Source organism: Scyliorhinus canicula, chromosome 13 (assembly GCF_902713615.1).
Source record: "Scyliorhinus canicula chromosome 13, sScyCan1.1, whole genome shotgun sequence".
Taxonomy (NCBI): Eukaryota; Metazoa; Chordata; class Chondrichthyes; order Carcharhiniformes; family Scyliorhinidae; genus Scyliorhinus; species Scyliorhinus canicula.
Window position 1 is genome coordinate 106,060,218 of NC_052158.1, and position 24,414 is coordinate 106,084,631.

The 24,414-nt window shown below is 45.9% G+C and overlaps 1 protein-coding gene across 6 annotated transcripts in view; it reads left to right on the top strand.

Moving 5' to 3' along the window:
- Positions 1–24,414, top strand: part of LOC119975416 (inactive N-acetylated-alpha-linked acidic dipeptidase-like protein 2) — a 1,151,524-nt gene that overhangs the window by 273,347 nt on the left and 853,763 nt on the right. The gene's annotated exons all lie outside the window — the stretch shown is intronic.

A 24,414-nucleotide genomic window follows, 5' to 3' on the forward strand; every position in this document is an offset into this window, starting at 1 on the left:
ATCCCTCAGTACTCTTTCTAATACTTTGCCTACCACCGAAGTAAGACTAACTGGCCTGTAAATCCCAGGGTTAACCCTATTCCCTTTTTTGAACATGGGCACGACAGTCGCCACTCTCCAATCCCCTGGTACCGCCCCTGTTGACCGTGAGGACGAAAAGATCATTGCCACTGGCTGTGCAATTTCATTTCTTGCTTCCCATAGAATCCTTGGATATATCACGTCAGGCCCGGGGGACTTGTCTATCCTCAAGTTTTTCAAAATGCCCAACACATCTTCCTTCCTAACAAGTATCTCCTCGAGCTTACCAATCTGTTTCACACTGTCCTCTCCAACAATATGGCCCCTCTCGTTTGTAATTACTGAAGAAAAGTACTCGTTCAAAACCTCTCCTATCTTTTCAGACTCGATACACAATCTCCCGCTACTGTCCTTGATCGGACCTACCCTCGCTCTAGTCATTCTCATATTTCTCACATATGTGTAAAAGGCCTTGGGGTTTTCCTTGATCCTACCCGCCAAAGATTTTTCATGCCCTCTCTTAGCTCTCCTAATCCCTTTCTTCAGTTCCCTCCTGGCTATCTTGTATCCCTCCAGCGCCCTGTCTGAACCTTGTTTCCTCAGCCTTACATAAGTCTCCTTCTTCCTCTTAACAAGACATTCAACCTCTCTTGTCAACTATGGTTCCCTCACTTGACCATCTCTTCCCTGCCTGACAGGGACATACATATCAAAGACACGCAGTACCTGTTCCTTGAACAATTCCACATTTCACTTGTGTCCTTCCCTGACAGCCTATGTTCTCAACTTATGCACTTCAATTATTGTCTGACAGCATTGTATTTACCCTTACCCCAATTGTAAACCTTGCCCTGTTGTACGCACCTACCCCTCTCCATTACTAAAGTGAAAATCACAGAATTGTGGTCACTACCTCCAAAATGCTCCCCCACTAACAAATCTATCACCTGCACTGGCTCATTTCCAAGTACCAAATCCAATATGGCCTCCCCTCTGGTCTTACCCTTAGTCTTCCAAACGGTGGGGCAACGGTTGAGTGACCTCAGACGCCACAGAAGAATTCTGGGACATTGGGGCGTATGTTCTCGGCTGGGGCCACCGTTTATGCATGGAATGTTGGCGATGGCATGCTGCAGCTTCCGAGAGTAGTACTGGACCACTGGCCTGGTCCCGTAGAGGGTCTGAGTCCAGGGAAAGACCCTTAAGCATGTGGACCATTTGACCAGGCATTAGGTCGCTTGTCGGAACGTTCCACCGGCGGTAGTACCGCTGTCACCGCAGCATGAACCACCCCTTGCGTTGATGGCTAGCCATTCAGGTTGTCACGTCCGGACCAGCAAGAGTGCTATGAATCGGGCTACGATATGGATGCAGAGGTATCCGTGACAGCAGACGACAGTGTGTCCAGTCCCATTGGTTTCCCATTGGTGATTTGCCAGGAAGCGGCGTGCAGCGACCCGTTATACTCCAGAACCACCGCAAGCGGATGCTCAGCCACTGGCTAAGGGGCGCAGAAGGCCTCTGCCCGTGGCAGTTGATGGGGACTTTGGTCCTCATGGGAGTTATAATCCCTCCCCCTACAGAGTCCAACTGTCATAACCCCATGACGAGCATCGGGAAACGATCATTGGTCTCTCTATCTGTCTCTTGGATTACGAGCTCCCTAGGTAGGGGGTAGAGGCCAACCACCGGTGGCTTGTTAAGGCAGTAGATTAAAAACTGGCCAACTCAGGGCCTGGTCAGACCTATCCTCCCAGTGAGGTCTGCACTGGCAGTGAAATGTTGTGCTAAGTGTGTAATTCTAAATAAGCTCGCCTGCATTCACAACAGCTTCCTTGTGAGTTATTATACTAGAAAAAGTCAGAAGTTTAAATGACCTGTAAGATTTTTAGATGATATAAAAAATCAACAGTGATGTCGCAGAGTTTTTAAAAAAAATGTGCCCAAGCAGGAGGTTAGGATTGTCGATTTATCTTTCATTCTTTTTAAAAGGAAAGTTGCACACCTGAAATGTCATTAACTTGGCCTCTGGGATGCTCATTAAATACTGTGTGTCCTGCATTTTCTATTTTTCTATCGGATTTCCAGTATATGCAGTTTCTCCTTTTCATGTAACCTTCTATTTCTGATTCAAGCTTTATTTCCCCACTGGGTTTTAATTTTGAGAGTAACATGTGAAGAGGAAATAAATCTTCAGTGACCAATTGACTAAAACAGTTTTCATTATTCAGAATTATTGGTGGAGAGATAACTTTACTCGATGGGGATAACTAGCTAACATCCAACCAAGCCATTTAACTCAAAATATTTTGTTCTGGTTGATATATGTTGCTTTTCAAGTGCAGGCCCTGCTACTGTTATCAAGTTTTGTTGTGTTTGTGACCTGGGCACAGATAAGACATTTTTTTGAGGACAGCACAAGTGATGTATGGTTATTGTGCTGTTCAATGATTTGTGAACCATAAATCCAGACAATAACAATTCCTTTATTCTTTCACGAGGTGTGAACATTGCTGACAATGCCAGCTTTTGTTCCCCATCTCTAATTGTCCCAAAGAAGGGGGTAGTGAACTGCCTTCTGGAACTGTTCCAGTCCATGTGGCATAGGTACACCCAGAGCATTGTTGGGAAGGGAGTTCCAGGAATTTGGCCCAGCGACAGTGAAGGGACAGCAATATAGCTCCCAAGTAAACATGACTTGGAGGGGAACTTATAGGTAATGGTGTACCCACGCGTCATCTGCACTTGTTCTTCTATATTAAATGGGTCACTAGGCTTGAAAAATACTGTCAAAGAAACCTTTGTGACTGGCTGCAGTGCTTCTTGTGTGTATATATATATAGTACATATTACCTGTACTGTGCACAGGTGGAGACAATGTGGATCTTTAATGCAGTGGATGGGATGCCACTCAAGCAGGCTGCTTTGTCCTGGATAATATCAATCCTTGTGTGTGTGTTGTTGGAGATGCGCTTATCTAGCTAAGTGGAGAATATTCTTTCATGGTCCTGACTTGCGTCTTGGAGAAGAGACAGGCTTGTGGGAGCCAGGTGGTGAGCTACTCACCGCAGGATTCCTAGCCTCTGACCTGATGTTGTAGCCACAGTATTTATATGGCTGGTCTTGTTAATTTTCAATCAATGGTAACCCCCAGAATGGTGGGGAATTTGTAGATATTAATAACATTGAATGTCAAGGGGAAATGGTTAGATTCTCTCTTGTTGGAGATCCATAATAATCTTTATTAATGTCGCAAGTAGGCGTACATTAATACTGCAATGAAGATACTATGAAAAGCCCCTAGTCGCCACACTCCAGCGCTTGTTCGGGTGCAGTGAGGGAGAATTCAGAATATCCAATTCGCCTAATAGCACGTCTTTCGGGACTTGTGGGAAGAAACCGGAGCACCCGGAGGAAACACACGCAGCCATTTGGAGAAGTGCAGACTGCTCACAATGATTCAAGCCGGGATTCAAACCAGGATCCCTGGCTCTGTGAAGCAACAGTGCTAACCACTGTGCTACTGTACTGGCAACGCTACCATGCCGTCCATTGATCATTGCCTGGAGGTTATGTAGCATGAATGTTACTTGCAACTTTGGAGCCCAAACCCCAATGTTGTCCATGACTTGCTGGATGGTGGGCAAGGACGGATTCAGATTCTGAGAAATCGTGAATCTACTGAATGTTTTACAATCGTCAGTGAACATCCCCACTTCTGACCTAATAATAGAGAAAAGGTCATTGATAAAATGGTGATAGTTAGACCTTGATGCTACCCTGAGAAACTCCTGCAGTAATATCCTGGAACGGAACTGAATTGCCTCCAATCCATAACCATTTTCCTTTGGGCAAGGTATAACTCCAACCAGTGAAGAGTTCCCCTGATTCCCATTGACTTGCAATTAGCTGGGGCTCCTTGATGCCACAGTCAAATGCTATCTTGTTGTCAAGGACAGTCATTCTTGCCTCAGCTCTGGAATTCAGTTCTTTTGTCCATATTTGGACCAAGACTATAATTAAATGAGGAGCTGAGTGCCACTGGCAGAATTGAAATTGAGCATCAGTGAGCAGGTTGAAGTTGATGATGTTTAATTGTCACTTAATAACTGTCAATGTCATCTTTTATTGTTTTGTTGATGATTTAGAGTCGACTGATGGGGTTATAGTTGGATTGGATTTTTCCTGCTTTTTGGGGACAACGAATACCTGAGCAATTTTCCACATGAAGGAGACGCATTGTTGTAGCTGTACTAGAATAGTTTGGCTGGAGCATGTGCAGTACCACATAATAACCTTGTTAGCAAAATGAAGCCCATGGTATTAAAGGGGTTGTGTGGGTATGAAATTGACTAAAGGGATAGAAAACCAGTGTTGTGGTGAATGTTTTTTTTAGACTGGAGGGAAGTGTGCAGTGATGTACTGTGGACGTCACTGTTAGTACCATTTAATGACCTGAACTTGGATATACATTTGCCACGAGACAGTCAGAGTAGAAATTCAAGAATAGTCAGAATGAATACGTGGCTTGAGAGATGGTGCAGGAGGTAAGGGTTCAGATTTTTGGCACATTGGAACCGGTTCTGGGGGCGGTGGGACCATTACAAATTGGATGGTCTACACCTGGGCAGGACAGGAACCGATGTCCGAGGGGTGCTTTTGCTAACACTGTTGGGGAGGTTTTAAACTAATGTGGCAGGGGGATGGGAACCAGATTAGGAAGTTAGAGGTCAGTAAATAGGCAGCAACTAAAGCTAGTAAGGTACTAGATAATAAACTCATTGTGACTAAGGGGAAGAGTGGACAGGGAAGAGATGATGAATGCAAAGGGACAGGTGGTCTGAGGTGCATTTGTTTTAATGCGAGAAGTGTAGCAGGTAAGGCAGATGAATTTAGGGCTTGGATTAGTACCTGGGAATATGATGTTATTGGTATTACTGAGACTTGGTTGAGGGAAGGGCAAGATTGGCAACTAAATATCCCAGGGTATAGATGCTTCAGGAGGGATAGAGAGGGAGGTAAAAGGGGCGGAGGAGTTGCATTACTGGTCAGAGATTATATCACAGCTGTGGTTAAGGTGGGCACTATGGAGGATTCGAGCACTGAGGCAATATGGATAGAGCTAAGAAATAGGAAGGGTGCAGTAACATTGTTGGGACTTTACTATAGGCCTCCCAAAAGCAAGCGTGAAGTAGAGGTACAAATATGTAGACAGATTATAGAAAAATGTTGGAGCAATAGGGTGGTCGTGATGGGAGATGTTAACTTTCCCAACATTGAATGGGATTCATGTAGTGTTGGAGGCGTAGATGGAGCAGAATTTGTAAAGAGCATCAAGGAGAGTTTTTTAGAACGGCATGTAAATAGTCCAACTCAGGAAGGGGCCATACTGGACCTCGTATTGGGGAATGTTCCTGGCCAGGTGGTTGAAGCTTCAGTCGGTGATTACTTTGGGAATAGCGATCACAATTCCGTAAGTTTTAGAACACTCGTGGATAAAGACGAGAGTGGTCCTAAAGGAAATTGGGGAAAGGCCAAGTATAACAAAATTCGGCAGGAGCTAGGGAATGTGGATGGGGAGCAGCAGTTTAAATCCACGTTTGAAATGTGGGAGTCTTTTAAGGAAAGGTTGATTAGAGTGCAGGACAGACATGTCCCTGTGAAAATGAGGGATAGAAATGGCAAGATTACGGAATCATGGATGATGGGTGGAATTGTGAGACCAGCTAAGATGAAAAAGGAAGCATACATAAGATCTAGGCGACTTAAAACTGATGAAGCCTTGGAGGAATATCGGGAAAGTAGGACAAATCTGAAACGCACTATAAAGAGGGCGAAAAGGGGTCATGAAATATCTTTGGCGAACAGGGTTAAGGAAAATCCCAAAGCCCTTTATTCGTATATAAGGAGCAAGAGAGTATCTAGAGAAAGGATTGGCCCACTCAAAGACAAAAGAGGGAATTTATGCGTGGAGTCAGAGGAAATGGGTGAGATTCTTAATGAATACTTTGCATCGGTATTCATCAAGGAGAGGGACATGATGGATGTCGAGGTTAGGGATGGATGTTTAAATACTCGGATGGGATCTATCCCAGGTTACTGAAGGAAACGAGGGACAAAATAGCTGGGGCCTTAACAGATATCTGCAGCATCCTTGAGCAGGGGTGAGGTCCCGGAGGACTGGAGAATTGCTAATGTTGTCCCCTTGTTAAAGAAGGGTAGCAGGGATAATCCATGCAATTATAGACCTGTGAGCTTGACATCAGTGGTCGGCAAACTGTTGGATAAGATACTGAGGGATAGGATCTATTCGTATTTGGAAGAAAATAGATTTATCAGTGATGGGCAGCATGGTTTTGTGCAGGGAAGGTCATGTCTTACAAACCTAATAAAATTCTTTGAGGAAGTAACAAAGTTAATCGATGAGGGAAGGGCTGTAGATGTCATATACATGGACTTCAGTAAGGCGTTTGATAAAGTTTCCCATGGCAGGTTGATGGAAAAAGTGAAGTCGCATGGGGTTCAGGGTGTACTAGCTAGATGGATAAAAAAACTGGCTGGGCAACAGGAGACAGAGAGTAGTGGTGGAAGGGAGTGTCTCAAAATGGAGAAAGGTGACTAGTGGTGTTCCACAGGGATCTGTGCTCGGACCACTATTGTTTGTGATACACATAAATGATCTGGACGAAGGTATAGGTGGTCTGATTAGCAAGTTTGCAGATGATACTAAGATTGGTGGAGTTGCAGATAGCGAGGGGGACTGTCAGAGAATACAGCAAAATATAGATAGATTGGAGAGTTGGGTGGAGAAATGGCAGATGGAGTTCAATCCAGGCAAATGCGAGGTGCTGCATTTTGGAAGATCCAATTCAAGAGCGGACTATACGGTCAATGGAAGAGCTCTGGGGAAAATTGATGTACAGAGAGATCTGGGCGTTCAGGCCCATTGTACCCTGAAGATGGCAACGCAGGTCGATAGAGTGGTCAAGAAGGCATACAGCATGCTTGCCTTCATCGGACGGGGTATTGAGCACAATAGTCGACAGGTCATGTTACAGTTGTATAGGACTTTGATTAGGCCACATTTGGTATACTGTGTGCAGTTCTGGTCGCCACATTACCGGAAGGATGTGGATGCTTTAGAGAGGGTTCAGAGGAGGTTCACCAGGATTTTGCCTGGTATGGAGGGTGCTAGCTATGAAGAAAGGTTGAGTAGATGAGGATTGTTTTCATTGGAAAGACGGAGGTTGAGGGGGGACCTGATTGAGGTCGACAAAATGATGAGAGGTGTGGACAGGGTGGATAGCAACAAGCTTTTTCCAAGAGTGGGGGTATCAATTACAAGGGGTCACGATTTCAAGGTGAGAGGGATAAAGTTTAAGGGAGATGTGCATGGAAAGTTTTTGCCAGTGGAGGTGGTAGAGGTAGGCACAATAGCATCATTTAAGATGCATCTAGACAGATATATGAACGGGTGGGGAACAGAGGGAAGTAGATCCTTGGAGAATAGGCGACAAGTTTGGATAAAGGATCTGGATCGGCGCAGACTGGGAGGGTCGAAGGGCCTGTTCCTGTGCTGTAATTCCCTTTGTTCTCTTTGTTCTTTGTATATAGAAGTGTCAAAGTTTGCAGCTGACACATACCCAATTAATTTTTCCAAATTAAGGGGCAATTTGGCATGGCCAATCCACCTAGCCTGGACACCTTTTTGGGTTGTGGGGGCGAAACCCACTCAAATACGGGGAGAATGTTCAAACTCCACACGAACAGTGACCCAGAGCCGGGATTGAACCTGGGACCTCGGCGCCTTGAGGCAGCAGGGCTGACCCACTGCGCCACCGTGTTGCCCCTATAATAACAGATTTTAATAGGATCTGCACAGTTTGGTGAAATGAGCAAATGAAATGAAAAAATGAAATGAAAATCGCTTATTGTCACGAGTAGGCTTCAATGAAGTTACTGTGAAAAGCCCCTAGTCGCGACATTCCGGCGCCTGTCCGGGGAGGCTGGTACGGGAATCGAACCGTGCTGCTGGCCTGCTTGGTCTGGTTTAAAAGCCAGCAATTTAGCTGAATTTAGATAAAATTTGAAACCGAAGTCTAAAGTGATTAATTTTGATAGGAATGATGAGGGGTAAATTAAATGATAAAATTTTAAATGGTGCAGAAACAGACTGCCCTGGGTGTACATATGTAAATCATTGATAGTGGCAGGATGAGTTGAATTTAAAAAGACACATGGTTTTATCGAGACATGAGGTTGGTTCCTCACTACAAAAGCAAAGAATCAGGAAATGCCCCCATTTTTGCAGGATGTCGGGCCCCATAAAATTCACTCAACCCCCATGCCCCCTCTATACTACCTCACTTCACACCCTTGCCAAGCCACTTCATACCCCCATGGCTCCTCCAAAGTCGCTTATCCAGTATCCACAAAGGTCAGACATCAAGAACCTGTGGAGGTGAAAGAAAAACAACCTTATTACAATCTAATTGACCACTCAGTCTTACATGCTTGGTACAGGAAAAAAAAAATCCTTTCATTTATGAAAGTTTTATGAAAAATTATCAAAGTTTTTTAAATGACCTCATTTGATGAATTTGTTATAAAAACAAACTTCTATTCCGGATACATACCAAAGATAACTAATTCTTTAATAGACCCTTAAATCTGTGAAATAAAATGTGAACTTTACCGTCTGGGTGAGATCAGTGTTTTTGGCCCTTTTGAAACTCCACCAAGTGTTCATCATGAACTTAGCTGTAATGGTAGCCCTTCAGAAATGTCAACCATGAAGTCTATTGAAACTACAAGAACAGTTGATAGTGTTTTGTTCAAAGCTCACCAGACAGCTTGTCAATCAATGCACTCCTCCAGTTACATATTTATTTTTATTACTGATGGCTGCAATGTATCTTTTGTCATTTTTAAAAGGCTGAAGATTTAAACAACTTCACATCATGATGCTCATCCACTCTTCCCGCCTGTTTTGTCTGCTCCATAAATGAATGACTCCAACATTGTGGGTTATGTTCCTTAAAACAGTAAAAAAAAAGGGGGTCAGTTTAAACTCAGCACTATTTTCACATTGTCTTGCAGATTCTTGTTTTGCGCCGCTACCAGTTAGTTCTTGCAATCCTTTGCTTATTGGCTCTTAATGAAGCAGGGAGATCTGCACTTCGTGCCACGCGCCATTTTTTAAGATCTTCGGAGTTGGCCTGACTCCATGAAAATCTGATCCATTAAAGGAAACATTCTATACCTTTATAAAACAATGGTTAGGCCTCACCTTGGGTTTTATCCAAACCATCATACTACAATTGAAAAGGATGCAGAGAGGGTGTATAAGGCATGCACAATGGTATTTGAAATTAGGGTCTTCAGTAATGTGGAGGGACTGGAGAAACGGGGATTGTACTCCTGAGTGCAGAGAAGGTGAAGAAGAAATTTGATAAAGATGCTCAAAATAGTGAGGTTGTTGATTGAGTAAATAAGGAGAAACTGTTTCCATTGGCAAAATGTCAGTAAGCAGTGGACATATATTTGAGTTCATTGGCGAACTAGAGGTGAGTGACTCGAGGGGAAAAAAAAATTTTCTCCAGCAATTATAATCTGGAATGCACTGCCTGAAAGGGTGGTGGAAGTAACAGTTCGAACTTTCAAATAGCAGTTGGGACAACACTAAGTGGAAAGATGTGTTGGGCTGTGGGGAAGAGCAGGACAGTGGGACTCGATGGATAGCTCTTCCAAAGAAGTGAGACTTTGCTGTATCGTTTTGTGATTCTTTACAGATGCATTAGCCAAACACTTTAAATTACACAAACTCATTGTCCTTGCACACTTCAATTAAAATGCTTTTTTCTTGTTTTGCTTACAACTTTTGCTTACAGTTTTCCTAAGTGTCAGCTTGGATCCTTCTGCTAGTTAGTCATTCAATCTGGCCAAATGTATTTTGCGTCTGCAGCTATCGACCGAGTTGTGGATTCCATTTTGTTAAGCATGTGTGCTTTGAACTGGATAATTGTTCTGGATGCTGTGTTGCAACTTGGCCTATTTAAGTTCATTTTTCCAAAGAGAATGTCCAAAGTATTTTCTCATTCGGCAAACTGCAAGATTGATTGTTTTCCTTGTAAATGTAATTGTTTTGATTTAGACATGGGTGAAGGCAGATATTGAACTTTCGGGAAGACATTCTTTTAAAAACATGAAACGGCTGCTTGACCAACAACTGCAATTTCATAGCATGGAATCTAATCCTGCAACAAATCCAATAACATTGGTTACAGAATACCAGGCTGCTGGGAAAACATGAAGGGCGGTGTAGTGTTGCATTAGTTCTGAGTTACCATTTTGTGTATTAGTAAAGCTTTGAAATTGACCTAAACAGAATAGCTGATCCAGTATCTAGTTTGTAACACTTTCTCATTCGCTTTTATAAGTCTAATTTTGAAATATAATTGATTAAAACTTTCTCTTTCCTCACTGATTGCTATTTACCACTTTGAAGAAGAAACATTTACCACAACTCAAATCTGCAGTTCACACTAAAAAGTCATAACTCCATTTTTTTCATTTTAAGTATTATTTCGCTTGTGGTTTCATGAAGTATCGACTTTTTAAACTTGGGGATGGAGAGACTCCTACCTGTGTTGACAAAACTGGTTTTATTTACAAATATGAGTACATTTTGGATAGTTTAATTTCCTTTGAACGCATTCAGAAGCTGGGTGGCCCATTGAATTTGACATTTCTGGATAACTTTTCCTTACAATTGAATTTATTCTAGTGGAAGTTGAAGAGGAAATGAGGAGACACCTCAATGTAAGGAATTCTTCAGTATCATTCAATTGCCATGGAATCATTTAAAAAAGAATTTAGAGTACCCAATTCATTTTTTTCCAATTAAGGGGCAATTTGGCATGGCTAATCCACCTACCCTGCACATCTTTGGGTTGAGGGGGCGAAACCCACACAAACACAGGGAAAATGTGCAAACTTCACATGGACAGTGACCCAGAGCCGGGTTCGAACCTGGGACCTTGGCGCGTGAGGCAGCAATGTTAACCACTGTGCCAACATGCTGCCCCTGCCATGGAATCATCATAAGTAGATCATTATAAACCTATTCAAATGTATGCCAAAATAAATTATTACCAGAATTAGCACAATCTTAGACAAAGACGAATCAGTAAATGTAGTCCCATTTCATCTTGTGTGCACGTTTTTAATTAAATTTAAGAGACAAGGTATACAGTAGTGGGAGATATTACTAATGAAAGTACTTCTTAGTTAAAAAAAAGGGGAATGTAAAAATGTTTTGGCGCCAGAGTCACAAAACAGAATATGCTGTTCACCCATTATGTCACTCAATTGTTTTTCGTCTCAAATGCCTGTCCTAATTCCCTTAAAATTATTGATGTTGTTATCATTAATTTTCCCTGGGCAGCACATTTCAAACAGTCACCTTCTGCCTTTATACCCGATCTCATTTCTTCTAATTCTCATGGTAAAGGCAAGAAGTTTGTCAGGGTTTAGATACCGAGGTACCTTGAACATTTCAGTCAGGTATCCTTGGTCTTCTGTACTGTAAACAAACTCGACCTCTACAGCTTGTCTTGTCATTTCAAATGCCTGATGCTGGATGTCAGATGGGTAGCTGTTTCTGCATGTTTCTCTTACTGTGTCTTGCGATAATTATGTTGTTCAGAACTTCACACGTTACTCCAGTTGGGGATGAACCAATGTCCTTATAATGCTCAATAATTCATTCTTTGTTATGTGCTCTAATTCATGTGGGCCAAGATGCTATTTGCCTTATTGCCCACCGGTACCTACATCTTCTTTTCCTTCACTCTATCCTGTACATTAATTCCATCTGGCTTATTTTTCCATTGTTTATTCTTCTTTCCCCATTACCGTGAAGCATTTCTCTTATCCGTTTGTCCCCAAAATTAACAACAGTGTTCACTGCTGCACAGTGCATCTTTACTCTGTCTAATGTAGCTCAGCAGCTATAGTGCTGGTGTTTCCCTCCACAGATTCTGCAATACCTGCTGAGTGTTTCCAGCATTTTCCGTTTATATCTCAGTTTTTCAGTATCTGCATGATTTTATTTGTGTCAACAGTTGCATCGGTGAACTGTTTTACTCACATGTAGGGGGCCCACATTTAAATGGAAATTTGACTGACATTCAGTATTACGACTTCTTAACAGGCTTCAGCCTTGCTAATGTCTTTTGAGGATGGGATACAGTCCTGAATTGCTTGAGTATTTTGACTTATCCAACCAGGCAATAGTATTGATTTTGCTGAATAGAAACATTGCTGTATAAGAAGTTACAAAGAGACACAGATTTTGATTGGCCAGGTTACACGGTCAGATGTGGTTAAATAAAATAAACACACCAGATTTCATATGATCAGGTGTGATCATTGGCATGTTTCGGCATGTGATACTGTAAGGTTTGTCTTACTGACGCCTATGGTGCACTTTATCACTTAAATTGGCTATTTTCCATTGAGATCAACCAATGTATATTCTGCTATCTTTGAAAATCATTAATTGTGTTGTGATTAGGTATGTTTGTGAGAAGTAGTTAAATATTCTTCTGGGTAATTGAGCCCAGTTGTGTAACCTTGGAATATAGCACACAGAAAATATTTTAGTAGATTTCATTCATAACGAATCTGTGATAAAGCCTACTTTCCATTGCTTTTCAATCTGGCATGTTATACCTTATTATTACCTTCATTCATATGTAGTTAATTATAATGTATTGCCTTAAAAAGTATCCAAATTTTTAAGCCAAAAAGGAACTTGAATTAATCCACATTAGTCATTAATTAATTTGCCTTGTTATTCTGTTCATTTATTTCATCATCTTAGCACTCTATTAGGAATGGCTCAAGAATTTTGTCAGTGACCCAATGCTGTAGCTATGTGATGATATTGTATGAAATCAACATTAGACAAACAGCAAATTCCTTGCAATACAAGGATCTACAGGGCCAATTTCCCAGACATGCATTACTAGTGAGGCATCTTGCCCCACTGCTAGCTTACATGAGGAAACCGCAAGTAGCGAGCATCAGAATTCTCCTCCTGTTCATTTTAATTGAAAATTGTAGGTTCACACCTGCAGATCCCAGTGCACAGTATCAGTGCGTTTGTGTGTGCGCGAGAGATTCAAAGACTTATGTTTGACATTCTCACATTTAAAATGTCTGTCACGTCATAAATCATTGGTCGTAGTTTATTAGACTAAATAATTCCACCAATCTGAACCAGAAATTCACATAAGCTGCCAATGAAAAGGCCCATGGGTGCGATCTACCCAAATGGAAACAGAGTCTCATAGTGAGCGCGTTTAGCCAGTTATTACCTGGCACTCGGAGCCCTGCAAAACACCATGCTGTAGAATGCCCGTTCAGGTAGATACGGGGCTCGAGTGGGGGAACACCCCGATGAGGCCGCACTTAGTGCTATTTTCTGTACTGAGGGGTTCCACTTGCTGGAGGAGATCAGGACACCATTTTTAAATAACGTGCTGATCTCTCGACCGCTGATGTGATCCCCGAACCCCCCCCCCCCCATCCATTGCCAGGGTGCCCAAGTGGCACCCTGCCCAGAGGCCAAGCACCTTGGGGCCTCCGATCCCCTGCAAGACCCCCATGCATGCCTTTCTATCTGGTCCCTGTTTGTGAAGACCAGCACTGAAGGCCACTCGCTTGAGGTCTCCGAGTGCATTTTAGGATAAGACTAGCTATCTCACACTTAATATGCAGATTTGCCAAAAAGTGATAAGCCCACAATGGGAAGGGTTTGCATCGCGGCATCTTGGGCACTTACTTGTGTCAAGCCGGGTAGATCGACCGCCACGCTGTGCTGCCTTTCAGGCATAATGCAGCTGTTAGATCACCCCCTCATATATTTTCTATTCTGAAACGATTGCCACACTACGAAATTTTCCTTAAGTCTCAGTGTAACAACTTGTCTCATGGTCCCTGGGGAAGTGGGGGGGGGGGGGGGGGGGGAGGATTATGTTGGCAAGTGAATGCAAAGATTTGTGCTGCCAGTGTGTCAGTTTGCTTGTGCCAACCCGCAACCAGGCTATTTCTCCAGTGGTGGGATGGAAGTCGGGATGGGTCCCGATGACCTGGTTGCTGTGATGATAACCACTGTAGATATGTATACTTGCAGTAGGGGCATGTATGGCTGTACCTGTAATACAGGTTCCTCCGGTAAGCCCCTGCTGGCTAGCTCCGCCCACAGAGAGCTTGTGTATAAATAGGCGTGTGAGTCACTCGGACTCTAGTCTTCAGTTGCAGCTGGAGGAATAGCATCACACAGTAATAAAGCCTCGATTGAACTTGTCTCTCGTCTTTGACTGTAATTGTTAGCGCCACAATTTATTGCTGTGTGATTTTCCGTACACCATGAACATCAGAATCAAGCCTGACCGTCTGCAGCTGGATCCGCAGTCGCCTCACGCCAGGAAAGACTTTGTTCACTGGCTTGCAGTTTTTGAGGCCTACATCTCTTCAGCGGACCCTCCCCCGACGGAGGCTCAGAAAAAGCAACTCCTGTACTCGAGACTTAGCTCCACTGTCTTTCCGCTAATTTGAGATGCGACTGACTACACCAGAGCTATGGAACCGCTCAAGGAGAACTATGCACAGTCGACGAACACCCTGTTTGCGAGGCATCAACTCTCTACTCGCGTCCAGCAGCCGGGTGAGTCGATTGAGGACTTCTGGAGGGCCCTTATACCTCTGGTACGAGACTGCGATTGCCGGGCCCTCACAGCCACGGAAAACTCTGACTTACTCATGCACGATGCCTTTGTCACATGCATTGCATCGGACCCCATCCGACAACGACTGCTGGAAGGGGCCGCCCTCGACCTCGCGGCCACAAAGACTCTGGCGCTTTCTAGGACGGCCTCCTCTCGTAGTGCGCGAACGTACTCCGCTTGCCACTCGGCCCACCCGTCCTACCCCTCGCGGCCCCCCCAGCAGCTGCCCCCACACACTACCGCACTCCCTGGGGGACCCCACTGTTACTTCTGCGGACAGCAGAAGCACCCCGGCCAACGCTGCCCGGCCCGCACCGCGACCTGCAGAGCTCGTGGCAAGAAAGGCCTCTTTGCAGCGGTGTGTCAGTCCCGGACGGTTGCCGCTATCGTGCCCCCGACCCCTCGCCTCAACCGATTGCACAATGGGCCCTGCCGTCCGCTTCCCCCGACCCCACGTACGATCAGTGGGCGCCGCCCCGCCACGTGCGCTCCATGGGCGCTGCCATCTTCATCCCCCACCGCCATGTGGGTTCAATGGGCGCCGCTATTTTGTCCCGACCCCACAGCGTGCGCACCATTGGCGCCAACATTTTGTAAGGTGCCATCTTCTCCCACGCAGGTACTCCAGACGCCGCCATTTTGTCCTCCCCGGGACGGGGCCACGGGACACGGGTCGCTACCGCTCCAGGTCGGACTCATCTGACTCGACTGCTGATCGCCCACTACTCGCCTCCGTTACGCTCGACCAGTCGTGTCCTCGCAACCTGGCACCCTATTCCACATCGGTGCTGGTCAACGGCCACGTGACCTCCTGCCTTATCGACTCCGGGAGCACCGAGAGCTTCATCCACCCGGACACGGTAAGGCACTATTCCCTTGCGGTCCATCCCGCCAACCGGCAGATCTCTCTCGCCTCCGGTTCCCACTCTGTCCCGATCCGGGGTTTCTGCCTGGTTAAACTTACTGTACAGGGCGTAGAATTCGACCGTTTCCGTCTGTACATTCTCCCCAACCTCTGCGCGTCACTCTTACTAGGCCTGGATTTCCAGTGCAATCTCCAGAGCCTCGCCCTCAAATTCGGCGGACCCCTACCTCCTCTCACCGTTTGCGGCCTCACGGCCCTCAAGTTCAAGCCTCCCTCACTGTTTGCCAATCTGACCGCAGATTGCAAGCCCCCAGACGCCCTCTTCCGAGGTACATGTGCCAGCGCATAAGTGAACCAGCTCCGTGCCTTGCACGAGAGCCTTTGCCATCCGGGGGTCACTCGCTTGTACCATCTAATTAAAGCCCGCAATCTGCCCTACTCCGTCGAGGAAGTACGGAAAGTCACTAGAGACTGCCAGGTCTGTGCCGAGTGCAAGCCGCACTTCTACCGGCCAGATCGCGCGTGCCTGGTGAAAGCGTCCCGCCCCTTTAAACGCCTCAGCATGGACTTCAAAGGGCCCCTCCCCTCCACCGACCACAACACCTACATCCTTAGTGTGGTCGATGAATTTTCTAGGTTCCCCTTCGCCATCTCATGCCCGGATATGACGTCTGCCACCGTCATCAAGACCCTGGATTCCATTTTTGCCCTGTTCGGTTTCCCCGACTACATCCACAGTGACAGGGGATCCTTGTTCATGAGTGATGAGCTGCGTCATTTCCTGCTCAGCAGGGGTATTGCCTCCAGCAGGACGGCCAGCTACAACCCCCGGGGAAACGGGCAGGTATAGAGGGAGAACAGGACGGTATGGAGGGCCGTCCAGCTGGCCCTACGGTCCAGGAACCTCCCAGTCGCTCGCTGGCAGCAGGTCTTCCCTGATGCGCTCCATTCCATTCGGTCTCTACTGTGCACCTCAACTAACAGTACACCGCATGAACGTGTTTTGCCTTCCCTAGGAAGTCTGCATCCGGGGTGTCGCTCCCGACGTGGCTCACGACTCCGGGCCCAGTCCTTCTCCGTAGGCATGTCTGGCACCACAAGGCAGAATCCCTGGTGGACAAAGTCCACCTTCTCCACGCCAACCCTCAGTATGTGGAGTTCCCCGACGGCCGCCACGACACAGTCTCGCTCCGGGACCTGGCTCCCTCAGGTGCTGATCACATGCCCACGCCCCTTTTTCCCCCAGCGCCACCCTTCTTTTCCCCGGCGCCCCCCTATGCGTCCCCACCAGGTCCATCCCTTGTCCCCCTGCCCACACTGGAGGACACGGAAGATTTCGGCTCGCTCTCGGAGTCATCCTGCCAGCAGCCAACACCACCAGCACCTGCACCGACGTCGCCACCACAGCTACGCCAATCACAGCGGAACATTCGACCGCCGGTTCGGCTCAACCTGTAACCTGCTGACCAGATGGACTCTTGATTTTCTTTGTTTCGACCCTTTGTAAATATTTCATCCTTTGTATCATAGTTATACGTCACCCCAGCTGGACTCATTTTTACAGGGGGTGAATGTGGTGATAACCACTGTAGATATGCATACTTGCAGTAGGGGAATGTATGGCTGTACCTGTAATACAGGTTCCTCCGGTAAGCCCCTGCCGGCTAGCTCCGCCCACAGGGAGCTTGTGTATAAATATGCGTGTGAGTCAATCAGACTCTAGTCTTCAGTTGCAGCCAGAGGAATAGCATCACACAGCAATAAAGCCTCGATTGAACTTGTCTCTTGTCTTTGACTGTAATTGTTAGCACCACAGTTGCTGAGGTTGATTTTTAATTGAAAAGTTTAAAAGGTTGAAGAGAGGAGCAGCCATCTATCTCCCTTATTTGAACAGCAAGCTGTCGCTGCGCAGGAGTGTCTGTAGTGTTCAATTGTTCGCTGTTTGATTCTGTGTGCCTATTGACGTCCCGGCTCTCAAGTGTATGATTAATTAAGCCCGAATTTAGTCACAGAGAGAGAGACTGAGACTGAAGTGAGGCTGGCACTGTAAACTGGGGATCGGACATTTTAGAGACCTATAAATAAAACCCCAATTACAGTACGTAACCTTGCATACATCATCTCTCATAACTCCAAGGCAAAAACTATAACATCTGCTCAGGGCTCTCCAGCTTTAAAAGTCCCCTTGATGTCCTTAATTGGATGGTGAGCCAGCTCTCTGGTGACTAATTGGCCAATTAGAGGAAAATCACTGTTGGTTGACTGTTCCCACACACTGCAGGTTCTGAACCCTCATTTGATCCTGAGGACAGGATCTAGGCCAAAATCCTGTTCCACATTTCCCTGAATATTGGCAGACGTCTCCCTTAGTGTTGCCAAGGGCCCCTGTCCAAAAGTCATGCCAGGCTTTTATCTGTCACAGACCACCCATTTCTTTGAACCCACTGCTGCCCCCATCCACTCTCCCCATATCACATCTTGACCAAAACCCACCTATGGCATTCAGCTTGTGTCTCCATTGTTCCTTCCCAATTGAACTTGACAGACTAACTGCTCCACAGCTCCCCCTTACCTGATCCTGATATCCACCTCTGTGCCACCACACATTGGCTGTTGCTTTACAGTTTGCTGTACATTATAATAAAGTTAAAACAAATACTGTGGAACGGAAAGCCTTGTTGCCGAAGCTTTCCTCCTTAAACTCATCAGAACAAATGGAACATTGCCAAATTTCAAATAACCACAGCTACAGGAGAAAAGGTTGCTGATGCATTGGCAAGTCAACTCTGGCTGTGACGTTGTCATGGAGAAAGCAACAGGGGAAAGTCTGTTTCTTATGTTCTTAAGAAGGCTTGTTTTTCTGTCCGTCAGTGTCGCCACAAGCAATCAACTAATTACATATCAATGCATGGTGCGACATGTTAATCTGACCACTGGACAGTACTCTTGGTAGTACTCATGCCTCTGTGTAGCAATGGTCTGACCTTGCGCCATAACACACAATCCATTCATTAGAATAATCTGGTGCTCATGATGTGCAGTGACTGCTCGGGTTGGGATTTCGGGCATCAGCAGCCAGTGAAGCACATGCAGCAGGAGGAAAACAAAGGAGTTCTATGTTTTCTTATTTTAATGGAGGCGCCTCTTTCAGTGCAATCCCAAATGATTGCTGTACTACTCTGGTGTTATCGTTGCATTACTAGGAGGCTGTCTAATTTTAAGGTCTTTTCGGGGTCTGATGACCCTCATGCGCAAGCACATTAACAAAGCGAGAGGAAATGCTCACATGTAAGTGTACTCTGTGGAAGTGTGTTTTGGATGATGTTACCCAACTCTGATCAGAAAAGGGCAGACCGACAGAAGTGACTGACATTCTCTATTTGATTCCAGGGCATGCATCAACAGGGGAACACCTCGCTCCTGTAAATAATCTGAGTGCAGAAATATAGAGGAGAGAGCAGTTCAGGTAATGGCAAACCAAGGGCTGGATTCTCGACAGCCATGCGTCGAAATTGCGTTTGACGGAGGGGTGGGGGGGGAGAGAATCCACTGTAACGACAGGCTTGGGCCCAGCGCCGCTCCTGCGAGAATTACGCGGCGTGGTTGGGGCGCCATGGCAGAGGCCCTGCCAGCAATGCCGAATTCCCGATGGCGTGGTTCTAACCACGTCTGGCCGGTCGAGACCCACGGGCAGCTGCTGCGGACTCAGTCCGCGGCTGCCCTGGTGGCGGGCGGAGTGATCAAATACCAGGGAGGGCCTTATGGCCGGCCAGGGCGGCGAACGGGTGGGATAGATTGTGCGGCGCGGGGCAGATCGTTCGGACTTTCTTTGTTGGTCCAGGTCTGCCGGCCGAGTCGGCCATCGCATTCGGCGAGGCCGCTGCAGGCCACTGTGCGCATGCGGGGACCCGCAACCAGAAGTGCAGGGGTCTGTTCGTGCAGCTGAAGCTGTGAGAAGCTCTCCGGGGCCCTGCCAGCCCCCAGCAGGTAGGAGAATTGCTGTAAATGTTTCTATGGAAAGTCTAGCATGAATCGCCAGAGTTTGTATACCGTCATGGGGACACAGCCCTATTTTTGGGGAATCTAGCTCCTGATATATACCGCATGCAATGAAACCACTTGGTATTCTAGTATTCATAAGATTCTGTGGGAAAAATAGCAATAATAATAATCTTTATTAGTGTCACAAGTAGACTTACAACACTGCAGTGAAGTTACTGTGGAAATTCCCCAGTTGCCACACTCCGGCGTCTGTTCGGATACACTGAGGGAGAATTCAGAATGTCCAATTCACATAACAAGCACGTTTTTCGGGACTTGTAGGAGGAAACTAGAGCACCTGGAAGAAACCCACGCAGACGTGGGGAGAACGTGCAGACAGTGCACAGAGTGACCCAAGCCACGAATCAAACCAGGGACCCTGGTGCTGTGAAGCAATAGTGCTAACCACTGTGCTACCGTGCCAACCCATGTATGAAGGATTTGTAAACGGAACTAACCTGAATTATAATGGTGCATAAAGTGAAAAATAATTTACGAACGTGCTCGGTTGTGTAAAACTAGTACCGTGTACTAGCAAGTTGTCTTGACCACAAGATGCTTACTGTGCTTTTTTTCTTAAAAAGTTATATTTTAGTTCAGGGTAGACTGTCCCTTGTGAAGTGGTTACCTGCACTATTGGATATGCCTTTTCTTGTTACCACATATAACTTATACTTTTTCTCAGATAAGATATAAAATGCTAAATTTTGCATAATTTAGGAGAAATACGCTGCTGAATTTAAAGTAATAAAGATTACTAATTTAAAGTTTAGCCAATTAATAATCATCCTTTTTATTCATCTATTCTGCCAAAATTTGATTGGGACTTATCATTTATGGCTAATACATGACACTTAATTTAACTTTGAATTTACCCTACTTCAGAAGATATTGATTGTTAACCAAGTCAGTTCAGTGTATTGCAGGCTCATAGTACAACATAGTGGAGTGCAACTTAATTTTCTCTTGCCCTCAGCATAGCCAGACACAGATATATTAACCAATACTACAATAGCTGTGCAATAATACAACTAATAACATCACCAGTTTAAGTAATTAAAGTAACAATAAAAAAAAATCAGAATAATAGTGTTGAGATGATGATCAGCACAATAAAGCTTATCGCAAACAGTACCTCAGCCAATCCTGACCTTCATTTATTTAATGTCGGGTGTGACTCAATTTCATCACTCTTGTTGAGTCAAAACAGATTCAAGTCCCACTCTCGACACTGACACTTGAGCTCATAATCTAGTTTGACACTGAGTGAGCTACTGAGAGTTCTGCATTGTTGGAGGTACAGTCTTTCATTTGAGATGTTAAGTCAAGACCCTGTCAGGTGAATGTAAACCTATCCATGGCACTACTTGAAAAATGGCAGGGAGTTCTCGCATCCCAGCCAACAATTATCGTAGAGTGAACGCTATTGAATTGGAATTTCTGCTTCTTCAGTTAATTTCTTTTTGTAGAAAAACCTTTCACCTTGCTGTATGCAAATTATGTACCACATTGAATTACATTGTGACTGACCGTACTTAAAAAATACCTTGCAGAATGTCAAGTACATTGGGAATTCCTTAAGTTGTCAAAGATGCTGTATCATCCTTTCTTTAACAGTGCAAAGTTACATTAACTACCTGAAATCACTGTACAAGACTTAACAAGGATATTACAGTCGATATTCATGTATTGGGAGGTTTCCTGTATGAAGACTGGCCTCTTGCAATGTGTGGACATCTCCAGAATTATCTTGTCAAACAATACTGTCAGTTCTGGGTCACCACTGAAGATTCCTGTGTTAGTTGATCGTCTATTGTCAACAATATACCCCTTTGGCCTTTTGCTGTCAGTTTTAGCTAGTTTGACACTGTTGCTGTTATCCCGGGCACGATTCTCCGAGCCCCACGCCGGGCCACAACTGCGCCATGCCGCCCCGCGCCAGTGCGCGATTCTCCGAGGTTTCGTTTGCGCCGGTGCGTTTGGCGTGGTGCCGGTCGCGGGCCACTGTCCGCGGCCGGGCCACCGATTCTCCGGGCCAAGTGGGCCGAGCGGTCGTGCGGGAACGCAGATGTCCCGCCGCTGCCGTTCACCCCTGGTCGCTGCCGGCGGGAACTCTGCATGAAGGGTCGGGGGGGGGGGGGGGCGGCCTGTGGTGGGGGGAGGGGGGGCTCCGTTCCCAGGCGGGGGCCTCCGATGGAGTCAGGCCCACGATCGGGCTCACCGATCGGCAGGCCAGCCCACCCCCACCCCCGGGCCTACTTTTTTCCGCTTCCGGCCCCAAAACCCAGCGCCATGTTGTGTCGGGGCCGGAGCATTGAAGAAGTCCCCCGCGCATGCACGGGTTGGCGCGGCCCAACTGCGCATGCACGGATTTGCACGGCGTCCATCTGGCACTGGGAAGGGAGACTGGAGCGGCGTGAACCGCTCCAGCGCCGTGCTGGCCCCCTGTAGGGGCCAGAATTGGTTGTCCCGAGGCTCATTTTGCGCCATCGTGAAAGGCGGCGACGGCGCAAATACTTAGTCCCCATTTTGGAGAATTGTACCCTCCATGTTTTCTATTTGTACCTGGAATTTAGTTCATTCAGTTAACTATTGCCAATATACTTAGGTTTTATTCCTATTTTTATTCTGGCAGTTTCACCATTCTTAAATGTTCTAATCTATTCTCTCAACTGGCTATAATTAGCTTTATTGTTCAATGTCTTCAAAATAGCAAAGGAAATGCCACTTTGGATGACTTCATCAAAACGCTCTGCTAAAGACCTGTGCCTGGAATTATAGCTGCTGGATTTATGGAACCGAAGTCCTGTCCTCTCACTGAGGACGCCGTCCATTAATTTGAATGGTTTTCCTACTCTGCTAATTGAGATGGATTTAGAACAGACCCAGCAGTTCAAAATTGGGCATCCCTGATGTCCTGCAAACAATCAGGAAACAAATTGTATTCAACCACAATCTGTAACCTCAAAACGTGGCATGTGGCCCACTTCACCGCTACCCATTAACACTGCTTCAATGGCAAGTGCAAGATGGCATACCAGGAGCTGCTCCAGTATTTCTTTCAGATTTCCAGCATCTGCAGTATTTTGCTTTTGTATACTTAAATGTGAGATTCTCATCTGGTGAAGGACAACACAGAACTAAAAGTATGTCACGCAGCAGAAGCAGCATGTGATAGGCAGAGGTGAACAATTTCACAACCAACAGATCACATCAAAACTCTGTAATCCTGTCTCATTCAGTCATGAATTGTGGTGGAAAATTAGGCAACTACAGGAGGGGGTTGCTGCACAAATATCTCCATCCTCCATGATGGGCAAGTCCAGACAAAAGGCAAGGCTGAAGCATGTGCAGCCATCTTCTGGCAGAAGTTGAATATGCAAAATGCATTTCAGCAAGTCGCCAAAGTTACTTCGTCATCATTTCCAAAACTGCGACCACCATCACCTACAAGGATAAGGGCAGCAGACGAACGGGAATGCCACCACCTCAAATTTCCCTTCCAAGGCACACAGCATCTTTATTTGGAACTGTACCGCCATTCCTTCACTGTCATTGGATCAAAGTCCGGCAACACACTCCCTGACACCACTGTGGATTTGACTACACCACATGGAGAAGCAGTTAGCTTACTGTCACCTTTTGAAGGACAATTCGAGAAGACAACAAATGCTGGCCTTGTTGGTGATGCTCACACCCTATGAAAGAATTTTAAATATCCTGTCCAAGATCCGTGCTCAAATCTCTGGTTTTGTTCTGCAATGATCGACGCGCTGCTATTTTCAACATGTGTGTTGCTACTGTTGCTATATTTATTTGGTTATAATTATGGCAGTCAATATGGTCGCCTTCCTTAATCCTAATTATGTTTACTTTCTGAGTTGCCAGGTATCTGCCACAAGGTTCAAATCCGAATACTGATCAAAGAGCCAATACACCAGTTAGTTAGTTCAAAGTCAAAACTATTTATTTACACACACAGTAAGATCTACTCGTGCACAAAGTACTACAAACTAAACTATCTCTAACACTAACGCCTAAACTTAACTTTGGGTGCCCATTCAGTCAGAGGGACAGTGGCCGTTGTTCGGATCTGAGGTTGTTCAGATCTGAGGTTGTTCGGATCTGAGGTTGTTAGGTTCGAAGAGGTACAGGAGAACAGCTAAGGTCGTCCGTCTGATAGCGAGCGTTGACCTTGAACTTACTTGCTTCTGGTGCAGCTGGTGGACGGGTCTCTCCACTTTGAGAGCCAATTCCAAGAGAGCGAATCTCTCGTGGGGTTCCTTCTTATACCTGGAAGGGCTTTGCATGCTTTTAGGCAGGCCTTAAACTTGGCCCCAATTAATTGGGCCGCTTCTCAATCAGTGTTATCGATCTTGTCCAATAAAGGGGTGGGTGCCCTGATGGCTGAGCGTGTCTTAGGTGGCCGTTGACTTAGTTTTGTTCGTGCTTTCGGTTTGGGGAACTGGCGCCGGGATGTCTGAAACAGTGTCGGTTGCTTGAGTGTCTTTCCTTTGTTCCCGGAGATGGGCCATCAATATGCTAATTGACCTATAGTTTCAATTCCGTCTGGGAACTGTCTCTCCAACATGCACGCAGGCTCTGTGCCTGCTTGTTTTCCTGACATTGTCCACAGTTCTCTACATTTTTCGCGAGCGTCCGTTTTGTATTCTGGAAGTGGCCATCCCAGAT